General features: G+C 38.7%; 2 long non-coding RNA genes across 2 annotated transcripts in view; both read left to right on the forward strand.

Annotated features, from left to right (window-relative positions):
* LOC135098452 (uncharacterized) overlaps positions 1–5683 on the forward strand; it is a 6153-nt gene extending 470 nt beyond the window's left edge. The window contains exons 2-6 of the long non-coding RNA XR_010267014.1: positions 540–646; positions 1506–1607; positions 2303–3515; positions 4056–4087; positions 4426–5683. This is a non-coding gene — a long non-coding RNA (uncharacterized LOC135098452). The remainder of the gene's footprint in view (positions 1–539; positions 647–1505; positions 1608–2302; positions 3516–4055; positions 4088–4425) is intronic.
* Positions 5684–8404: 2721 nt separating this feature from the next.
* Positions 8405–10000, forward strand: part of LOC135098464 (uncharacterized) — a 6904-nt gene continuing 5308 nt past the window's right edge. The window contains exons 1-2 of the long non-coding RNA XR_010267017.1: positions 8405–8480; positions 9728–9750. This is a non-coding gene — a long non-coding RNA (uncharacterized LOC135098464). The remainder of the gene's footprint in view (positions 8481–9727; positions 9751–10000) is intronic.

Genomic DNA, 10000 nt, shown 5'->3' on the forward strand with positions numbered 1-10000 from the left:
TGTGCGTAGTGAATTAACTGTCATTAAGTTACCTCGTTTTAATCATTAATAGTTAGTCATTTTAAAGTTACCGTATGTTTTTTTTTCGCATTTTGAAGTTACCGTGTGTTGTTTTCAAAGTGTTTAAGAAGTGTAGTTAGGTAACAGTGATTGGTCATAGCTAGTGGTTGTAAAGGGAATAGGTTGTTAAGGCTGTTGTAATTATTATTGATAGTTTGGTGATAATTACTTGTTAGTGATATAATTGAACCGGTCCTGAGAGAGAGAGAGAGAGAGAGAGAAATATGTTTGGTTCTCTCTCTCTCTCTCTCTCTCTCTCTCTCTCTCTCTCTCTCTCTCTCTCTCTCTCTCATTTATTTTCAAGAATTAAGAGAAAGCAATGAAGGAAAAGATTTATTTACTAACTTTTATTAATTAATTTATTTATATAAGATCAAAGTTGAGGTGATGCAGGAAAAATACACCTATTATTTATTCAGATTGCAATTAAGTCAGGCTATTAAGGTGTCCCTGGTTAATTAAGTGAACAATATTTACAGGTGTGGTGACTGTGACCTGCCCTGACCTGCTTGTGACCTGCCCTGACCTGCCTGTGACCTGCTATTAACCTGCTTTTGACCTGCCTTGACTTCCTCTGACACACATGGTATGATATAGTGGTTTAAATTATCAGCAAACAACCTAACTACTATGTTTAATTAATGATATTGACACAACATAATGTAATGCCAGAGTTAACCAGTATTCTCAGTCTTTCACCACTATTCTGTCCACCTCCCTGATACAAGAGTTAACCAGTATTCTCAGTCTTTCACCACTATTCTGTCCACCTCCCTGATACAAGAGTTAACCAGTATTCTCAGTCTTTCACCACTATTCTGTCCACCTCCCTGATACAAGAGTTAACAAGTATTCTCAGTCTTTCACCACTATTCTGTCCACCTCCCTGATACAAGAGTTAACCAGTATTTTCAGTCAATCACCACTATTCTGTCCACCTCAGTCTTTCACCACTATTCTGTCCACCTCCCTGATACAAGAGTTAACCAGTATTCTCAGTCTTTCACCACTATTCTGTCCACCTCCCTGATACAAGAGTTAACCAGTATTCTCAGTCTTTCACCACTATTCTGTCCACCTCCCTGATGCCAGAGTTAACCAGTATTCTCAGTCTTTCACCACTATTCTGTCCACCTCCCTGATACAAGAGTTAACCAGTATTCTCAGTCTTTCACCACTATTCTGTCCACCTCCCTGATGCCAGAGTTAACCAGTATTCTCAGTCTTTCACCACTATTCTGTCCACCTCCCTGATACAAGAGTTAACCAGTATTCTCAGTCTTTCACCACTATTCTGTCCACCTCCCTGATGCAAGAGTTAACCAGTATTCTCAATCATTCATCCCTTTCTCTGGTAAACATTCCCTGCCTGCCTCTATTTCCACCTTCCTGTGACTTGAACTCTTTCAGAAGGGAAAAAAAGGTAATTTAGTGGACTTTTTCAGGTGAGCCGAGACCTTCCGAGACCTTCCAAGACCTTCCGAGACCTTCCGAGACCTTCCAAGACCTTCCAAAATCTGCCGTGACCCACAGATGAAGATATATAGGTGATAAGCGGAGGCCGGTTTGTTTATTTTTTTGTTTTTCTATTGCTTTATTTATGAAAGAAGATGAGACAAGTATTTGAGGTGAGGTGAGGTGAGACAAATGGCACCAGAAGTAGTCTTTACCTCACCTCAGGAATTGATAATGCATTCAGACAGAGGGAGAGAGAGAGACAGGGAGAGACAGAGAGAGAGACCGGGAGAGAGAGAGAGACCGGGAGAGAGAGAGACCGGGAGAGAGAGAGACAGGGAGAGAGAGAGACAGGGAGAGAGAGAGACAGGGAGAGAGAGAGACAGGGAGAGAGAGAGACAGGGAGAGAGAGAGACAGGGAGAGAGAGAGACAGAGAGAGGGAGAGAGAGACAGAGGGAGAGAGAGACAGAGGGAGAGAGAGAGAGACAGAGGGAGAGAGAGACAGAGAGAGAGAGAGAGAGAGAGAGAGAGAGAGAGAGAGAGAGAGAGAGAGAGAGAGAGAGAGAGAGAGAGATGAGTAACAATTGGAAAAGATAATTGATAAAAAACACTGGTTATATTTATCTAAGACAATTAAAACACCAAGAAAATGCCTCAAAACACACACACACACACACACACACACACACACACACACACACACACACTCTCAGAAACTTAATATTCTGAAAAAAAACTGTAAAAAAAAATACATTGCAGATGACTAACGGTAAATATTTCTTTCAGATTTAAGAAGTGCGATGATGCGACACACAGACAGACAGACAGACAGACAGGTGTGGGATGAGTGCTGGCATACTGAAGGTCAAGAGGTCAAGAGGTCAAGAGTCACATGTTGAGTCGTATGGGTCACCAGACAGGTCACCCACCTAACCCCACTCAGCCTGTCAGTTCAGCGGCAACACTCATGGAAGATTTGCCGCAAGCTGTGCCTCTCTGTGCTTGTTATCCGAACCTTGTGTCTAATATTGCCTTAATGTTGTGTGTGTGTGTGTGTGTGTGAGAGAGAGAGAGAGAGAGAGAGAGAGAGAGAGAGAGAGAGAGAGAGAGAGAGAGAGAGAGAGAGAGATTTTGTTACTCGTCATGTCCCCTGTACCACTAGAAGACCTCCACCAGACCCCCTCTTAGTCACCCTTGTTGTGTCCCCTGTACCACTTGAAGACCTCCACCTGACCCCCTCTTAGTCACCCTTGTTGTGTCCCCTGTACCACTTGAAGACCTCCACCTGACCCCCTCTTAGTCACCCTTCTGAGGTACAATAGTGTCTAGTCATCCTTCCTATGTCATCCTTGTGTAATCAGGAATAATTATCAGCATTTGTTCTCCTCCTCCTCCTGTCTGTCTGTCTGTCTGTCTGTCTGTCTGTCTGTCTGTCTGCCTACCAGTTAAAATGATCAATTTAGTCAGTTATACTTGTGAATACTGTGTGTGTGTGTGTGTGTGTGTGTGTGTGTGTGTGTATGAATTAATGTTAATTGTGAAGTATCTGCCTGCCTGCTTGCAAATTAATTATCAATATAGTTACTGTATGTGTGTTTGTGTGTTATAAAGCAATCTTGTGTATATTATTGGTTGTATTCCACATGTATGGGCTGGCCAGACGTGATGTACTGTGACAGCCAGAACCTTGACATATACTGCTTGATAAAATGAAAATAAGCAAAAATACATGAATAAAGTACAAATTTTGAGCCGAATTAATGAGGACTTTCTCTCGTCTTTTTCAGAGGTGCGTACATCTGCGGGTCACTCCAACCAACCTCTTATATCCTACCTTATTCTGATATATTAGGTTAGATTCAGTTAGGTTACTTATATTGGGGGCCTGTCTTCCTTACTAACCTAACCTAACCTAACCCATTCCTTCCTTCTCGTCAAGCTGTTGGTGGGAGAAGCCCCAGGACTCTCAAGCGTGGGTTGAGTCACAACTGCGGGTGTGGTAAGTGTCTTTCTGACCTGTTACGTTAATTTGTTTTTTCAGAATTTATTTTATTTTTTAATTGTGTGTGTGTGTGTGTCTGTCTATCCCAGCCTCTCCCAGTGCATCCCAGCCTCTCCCAGTGCATCCTAGCCTCTTATTTTATTTTATTTTTTTTTTTTGTGTGTGTGTGTGTGTGTGTGTGTGTGTGTGTGTGTGTGTGTGTGTGTGTGTCTTTTTTAAATGTTTGGTCAAGTCAACATTCTGATCAGAGAGAAAATTCACTCACTCCAAGATTGAGTTAAGTAATAATTTCTTAATGTCAAAATTAATGTGAAAAAGTGTATTAAATTTATTATTTTTTTGGCCATTCATTGATGGATTCATTAATTTGTGTGTTAAGGGAGAGTACTCTTGTAAAAAAATCATTCATTCATTCCTTGAGTTTGTAGGAGTGAGTGAAATAATTTATTCCTAATGTAATTTAATACCCAAATGAAGGAGGGAGGTTTGTGAACTAATGTTTCTCCCTCTCTCCCTCTCTCCCTGTCTCCCTAACAGCTAGCCCACCTTGAAGTCAGACGGGGCTCACGGTAAGTCTTGTGTTCTGTTCCTATAAACTGGTGGATATATTTGTTATATATATATTAGTCATTACTTGTACAATGACGACACTTTCAGATGACACAAATTTCCATCTTAATTTAATGGTATCCCTCCTCTCCTCCATGTCTCCTCTCCACCAATTATACCTACATCCACAAGTCCTCCACCTTTTCCTATGAGACTTTCCTCCACTAATTATACCTCATTTCCAACCACAGATGTTCCACTTTTCCTATGAATGTGTCCATCTCTAAATCCACTCAAAATAACCTTTTTTTTTTCCTCTCAGAAGCTAACTTAGTAATTACAAGTTTTTCCATCACAGTGTTGCAGTGTTGCAGTGTTGCAGATCTTCACCCAAACAAGGGGAGTATTGTTTTTTTGTGTTATTTTGTATATATATATTTTTTTTTTGGGGGGGAGGGGGTCTGGGGATAGCTATCTGCGGTGTGCGTCTGTGTGTGCGTCTGTGTGTGCATCTGTGTGTGCGTCTGTGTGTGCGTCTGTGCACGTGCGTCTGTGTGCGTGCATCTGTGTGTATGTCTTTTTTTTGGTTGTGTGTGTGTGAATTTTTTTTTGGTATAAATATATGGGTGGTAGGCTATAATGTTAGGATATTTGACACAGATTAATATAGAAGATGGTTTAAGTTAGTTATTAATATAGAAGATGGTTTAGGTTAGTTAAGGGTTAAGTGAGGCATAGAGAGAGAGAGAGAGAGAGGGGAAGAGGAATATTAATAGGATTAGCTTATATTTTTTAGGGTTTTAAGTAAGTATCTAGGTGGCAGGTCAGAATGATATAATATTTAACACAGATTAATATAGAAGATGGTTTTAAGTTAGTATATATCAAAGGGTTAAGTGAGGCATAGAGAGAGAGAGAGAAAGGGTTAATAGGATTAGAATGACAGGAGTATATATCAAAGGGTTAAGTGAGGCATAGAGAGAGAGAGAAAGGGTTATTAATAGGATGACAGGAGTATATATGAAAGGGTTAAGTGAGGCATAGAGAGAGAGAGAAAGGGTTATTAATAGGATGACAGGAGTATATATGAAAGGGTTAAGTGAGGCATAGAGAGAGAGAAAGGGTTATTTATAGGATGACAGGAGTATATATCAAAGGGTTAAGTGAGGCATAGAGAGAGAGAGAGATAGGGTTATTAATAGGATGACAGGAGTATATATGAAAGGGTTAAGTGAGGCATAGAGAGAGAGAGAGAAAGGGTTATTTATAGGATGACAGGAGTATATATGAAAGGGTTAAGTGAGGCATAGAGAGAGAGAGAGATAGGGTTATTAATAGGATGACAGGAGTATATATGAAAGGGTTAAGTGAGGCATAGAGAGAGAGAGAGAAAGGGTTAATAATAGGATGACAGGAGTATATATGAAAGGGTTAAGTGAGGCATAGAAAGGGTTATTAATAGGATTAGGTTGACAGGGTGTATGAATGTTTAACTCAGATTATATTGAATGTTTATTTCTTTATAATCTGGGTTTGTATGGCATGTTGAATATTAGTATGTTATTTTTGTAGTGGTGGTAGTGGTGGTAATGGTGGTGGGACGTATGAATGATATTTTTTTTTTTTTTTTTTTGGTGGGGGGGGGCAAGGGGGGTATATATATATATATAGTGTTATATAGATTTTTTTTTTTTTTTTATCCCCAGATCTTTGGTAAGAGATCTGGGGATTATGTATGTATGTATGTATGTATGTATGTCTAGCCAGTATTTTGGTAAGATACTGGCTAGTGAGTGTGTGTGTGTGTGTGTGTGTGTGTGTGTGTGTACGTGTACGTGTGTGTGCGCGCGTGTGTGTGTGTGTGTGTGTGTGTGCAGTTTTTTTTTTAGGTTAGGTTAATTAGTTAAATAAATAAATAAGAGCATAGATATTAGTAATAATAAGAAAATTTGATATTAGTAATAATAATAAAATTTGATATTAGTAATAATAAAAGAGGGTAAATAAATAAATAAATAAATAAATATAGGAATATTTATCAGGGGCAGGTACCTTAAGGGGGGGGTTGATGGCAGAAGGGGGGGGTACCTATAGCATACTAGAGAGAGGGGGGGGGGTGAGGAAGCTGTAATAATAAAAAAATAAAAAAATTTGAGGGTAAATAAATAAAAATAGGAATATTTATCAGGTGCCGGTAGCAGAAGGGGGGGTACCTATAGCATACTAGAGAGAGGGGGGGGTGGGGTGAGGAAGCTGTATGAATGATGAGTAGACTAGGGGGGGTCAGGGTGGGTAATATATAATAATTTGTGTAATATTTCAACATTTGTTATATCGACATGCATACTGACACTTTTCTCCCAGACAGATAAGCCTGGCTGGTGAGACAGAGGGGGAGTGGCTCTCTATTTCATTATGTAAGTGATATGAGGTGACGTGAGGTCGTCTGGCCAGCCGTGACCCTGTACATGTGATAGGCTTGGAATTTATTGTAATTGTCATTGTGTGTGTGTGTGTGTTTGTTTGTTTGTTAGTATACTGTGAATTATAGATGTTTGCTTAATATTTCCCATGAATTAACAAAAAAAGCACAATTTTATTAATATTTCTGTTTATTTATTGTTAACCAAGACTTTTGTATACCAGTTTTTGTTGAATAAATCTATAGTTATTAACATTATACTCTTTTGAAACCTCCTACAGTGAGAGTTTGTCACAGGAAGGAGTAAACAGATATTGCTGTATATATATTTATTTTTTTTTTATGTAGGAGTGACACTGGCCAAGGGAAACAAAAATCTAATGAAAAAAAAAGCCCACTGAAATGTCAGTCCCATAAAAGGGTCAAAGCAGTGACCAAAAATTGATGAATAAGTGTGTTGAAACCTCCCTCTTGAAGGAATTGAAGTCATAGGAAGGTGGAAATACAGAAGCAGGCAGGGAGTTCCAGAGTTTACCAGAGAAAGGGATGAATGATTGAGAATACTGGTTAACTCTTGCATTAGAGAGGTGGACAGAATAGGAGTGAGAGAATGAGAAGACTGGTTAACTCTTGCATTAGAGGTAGACAGAATAGTGGTGAAAGACTGAGAATACTGGTTAACTCTTGCATTAGAGAGGTAGACAGAATAGGAGTGAGAGAATGAGAATACTGGTTAACTCTTGCGTTAGAGAGGTAGACAGAATAGGAGTGAGAGACTGAGAATACTGGTTAACTTTTGCATTAGAGAGGTAGAGAGAATAGGAGTGAGAGAATGAGAAGACTGGTTAACTTTTGCATTAGAGAGGTAGACAGAATAGGAGTGAGAGACTGAGAATACTGGTTAACTCTTGCATTAGAGAGGTAGACAGAATAGGAGTGAAAGACTGAGAATACTGGTTAACTCTTGCATTAGAGGTAGACAGAATAGGAGTGAGAGAATGAGAATACTGGTTAACTCTTGCATTAGAGAGGTGGACAGAATAGTGGTAAAAGAAAGAAGAAAGTTGTGCAGGGAGATAATGGGAGGAGGGGAGGCATGCAGTTAGCAAGATCAGAACAGTTAGAATGAAAATAGCGGTAGAAGACAGATAGATATGCAACACTGCGGTGGTGAGGGAGAGGCTGAAGACACTCAGTTAGAGGAGAGGGACTGATGAGACGAAAAGCTTGATAACAGGCTTTCTCTACAGTAAGCCTACCCAAATATAATCAGAATGTAGCCTCTTGTTTCAGGCCTACTTTGCAGTATTTCAGGGTACATGTGGGTTTAATAGCTCAGTAAGACGCAGGATCTACCAGCATAGGGCATAAATAATCATTTTGACGTATTTCAGCTTTTAAAGTCAGTTTGTTTACAAGATTACATTCGTTGCCTCAATTTCGTCTTCGGCTACAACTTGCAATATATGTTTTGTTTTGTTTTTAGATATATTTAATATTTTATCGTTTTTTTTTTGTATTAGATTATTCTTTTTTAAGCTTTTAGAAATATATAGTGTCAAATTTCTCAGTTGGCATTTTTTAATTTGTTTACTTTTCGGCTCTAAATCAGAATCGACTTTTTAGTATGGGCTATTACAAGTTTTTTGTGTTATTATGTTAATTAAGGTATTTTAACAATATATGGAAATGGAGGCAATCGATAATTTTCACGTGTTATTTATACATGACTTGACCTTATATAAATTAGAAAAAAACCCAAATATATGGTATTGTAAGGCTCTCTCAAAAAAAAAACCTCTTTAAAAACAATTCAACATTTTTAGAAATCATAAAATCTAACTTAGACTCGGAAATAAAAGAAATATTAGAATTTTCTCAATACAACGAATGCTCATAAAGCTCCTCCCCTTATCTCCGCCATTTTGTGGACAGACGGTGGAGAGTCGTAGAAGTGTTCACATTACTTCAGCCTTCACGACCATAACCAGGTAATTTATAAGATATATGATCAACAGGTAACCTTGCCAAGACCTTTAGCGCCATGTAACGAAGTGGGTGTCATATAAATAAGCGGAGACTGGAAATATGATCGATGTTCAGAGAAAGGGTTAGGTCAGCTGGTTCATGTCCGCTGTTTGTCCGTGGTGCTCTTATTAACACTTAATTTGTGATGTTTGTAGATCACTTGCGGTGTTACTTCACTGATATTTTGTCCTTGGTGCTATAAATGTTATATTTGACCAGGTAAGGACGAGTTAGAACCGTGAAATATTGAGATATAGTGTAACAGCTGGTGCCATGAAAACCCTGCCTGGTGAGGTGACGTGAGGTACATTACGATATGTTAACTAAAAATTCTGGCTTTAAAATTCCCTGTGGAGGTTTAAGCGTATATAAATGTTATCCAGGAGTGTGTGTGCACTATACTCAGGGAGGTTTGGTTTAATTAAGACCGTGAAATATTGAGTTATATGAAATAATAGGATTTTTTTTATTTTTCATCAATATTTCGTTATATTTACTGTGTGGCTTGGATACGTCCATATATCGTCACGGACCTTACGAACCTTAGATTAGAACCGTGTTTGGCTACATATAGTGACTGATTAATGAGATTTTGCCAGATAAGATGGCCCAAAGATTTACAAATAAACATTGTTGTCTAAGAGAGAGAGAGAGAGAGAGAGAGAGAGAGAGAGAGAGAGAGAGAGAAATTTAATGTGTTTTCATGAGGACAGTAACCAATATGTAAATGTCTCTCTCTTTCTCTCTCTACTACTACTACTACTACTACTACTACTACTACTACTACTACTACTACTACTGCTACATTTATTATTATTATATTATTATTAACAGCTTAATATGAGTAACAGTATGAGTGGAACCCCCCCAGACATGTGAAGCATACTCCATACATGGACGGATAAGGCCCTTGTACAGAGTTAACAGCTGGGGGGGTGAGAAAAACTGGCGGAGACGTCTCGGAACGTCCATGATATTAACCTATTCAGTTTTTTTCAATTTATATATTCACCAATCTCTTTCACTCAGTCACTGTCTCACTATGAGTTGCCAGAGAGACAATGCTGACATTTCATGCATAACTAAGAATTCATAAAAGGTAGCCAAGGACCCAAAGTTCTTCAGGAGTCCCGTAATATTGTCAAATCTAATTTATTTATTTTTTTGAGTTGCTGAGTAAATGAGTATCTTATCTTTTTGTTTTTTTCAGTGAAGTGGTGTCCATTAGAGGTGGTAAGTACCTGTTCATGTTTTGGTGACAGAGAAAAGAAGGTAGACATAATTATAAGTGTTCAAAATTTATATCTTCTCACTTATGTGCTACGGTAATTTCTTTCCTTACCTCTACAATCTTCTTCCACACAGATTCATTCATTTAAAAAAAGTTCATTATTATGTCTACCTCTCTACCTGTCTGCCTGCACACATGCGATCAGACCTCCTGCCGAGACACGAGAAAGTTCCCTCATTGGCTGACGAAATG

This window comes from Scylla paramamosain, unplaced genomic scaffold (assembly GCF_035594125.1).
Source record: "Scylla paramamosain isolate STU-SP2022 unplaced genomic scaffold, ASM3559412v1 Contig65, whole genome shotgun sequence".
NCBI lineage: Eukaryota > Metazoa > Arthropoda > Malacostraca > Decapoda > Portunidae > Scylla > Scylla paramamosain.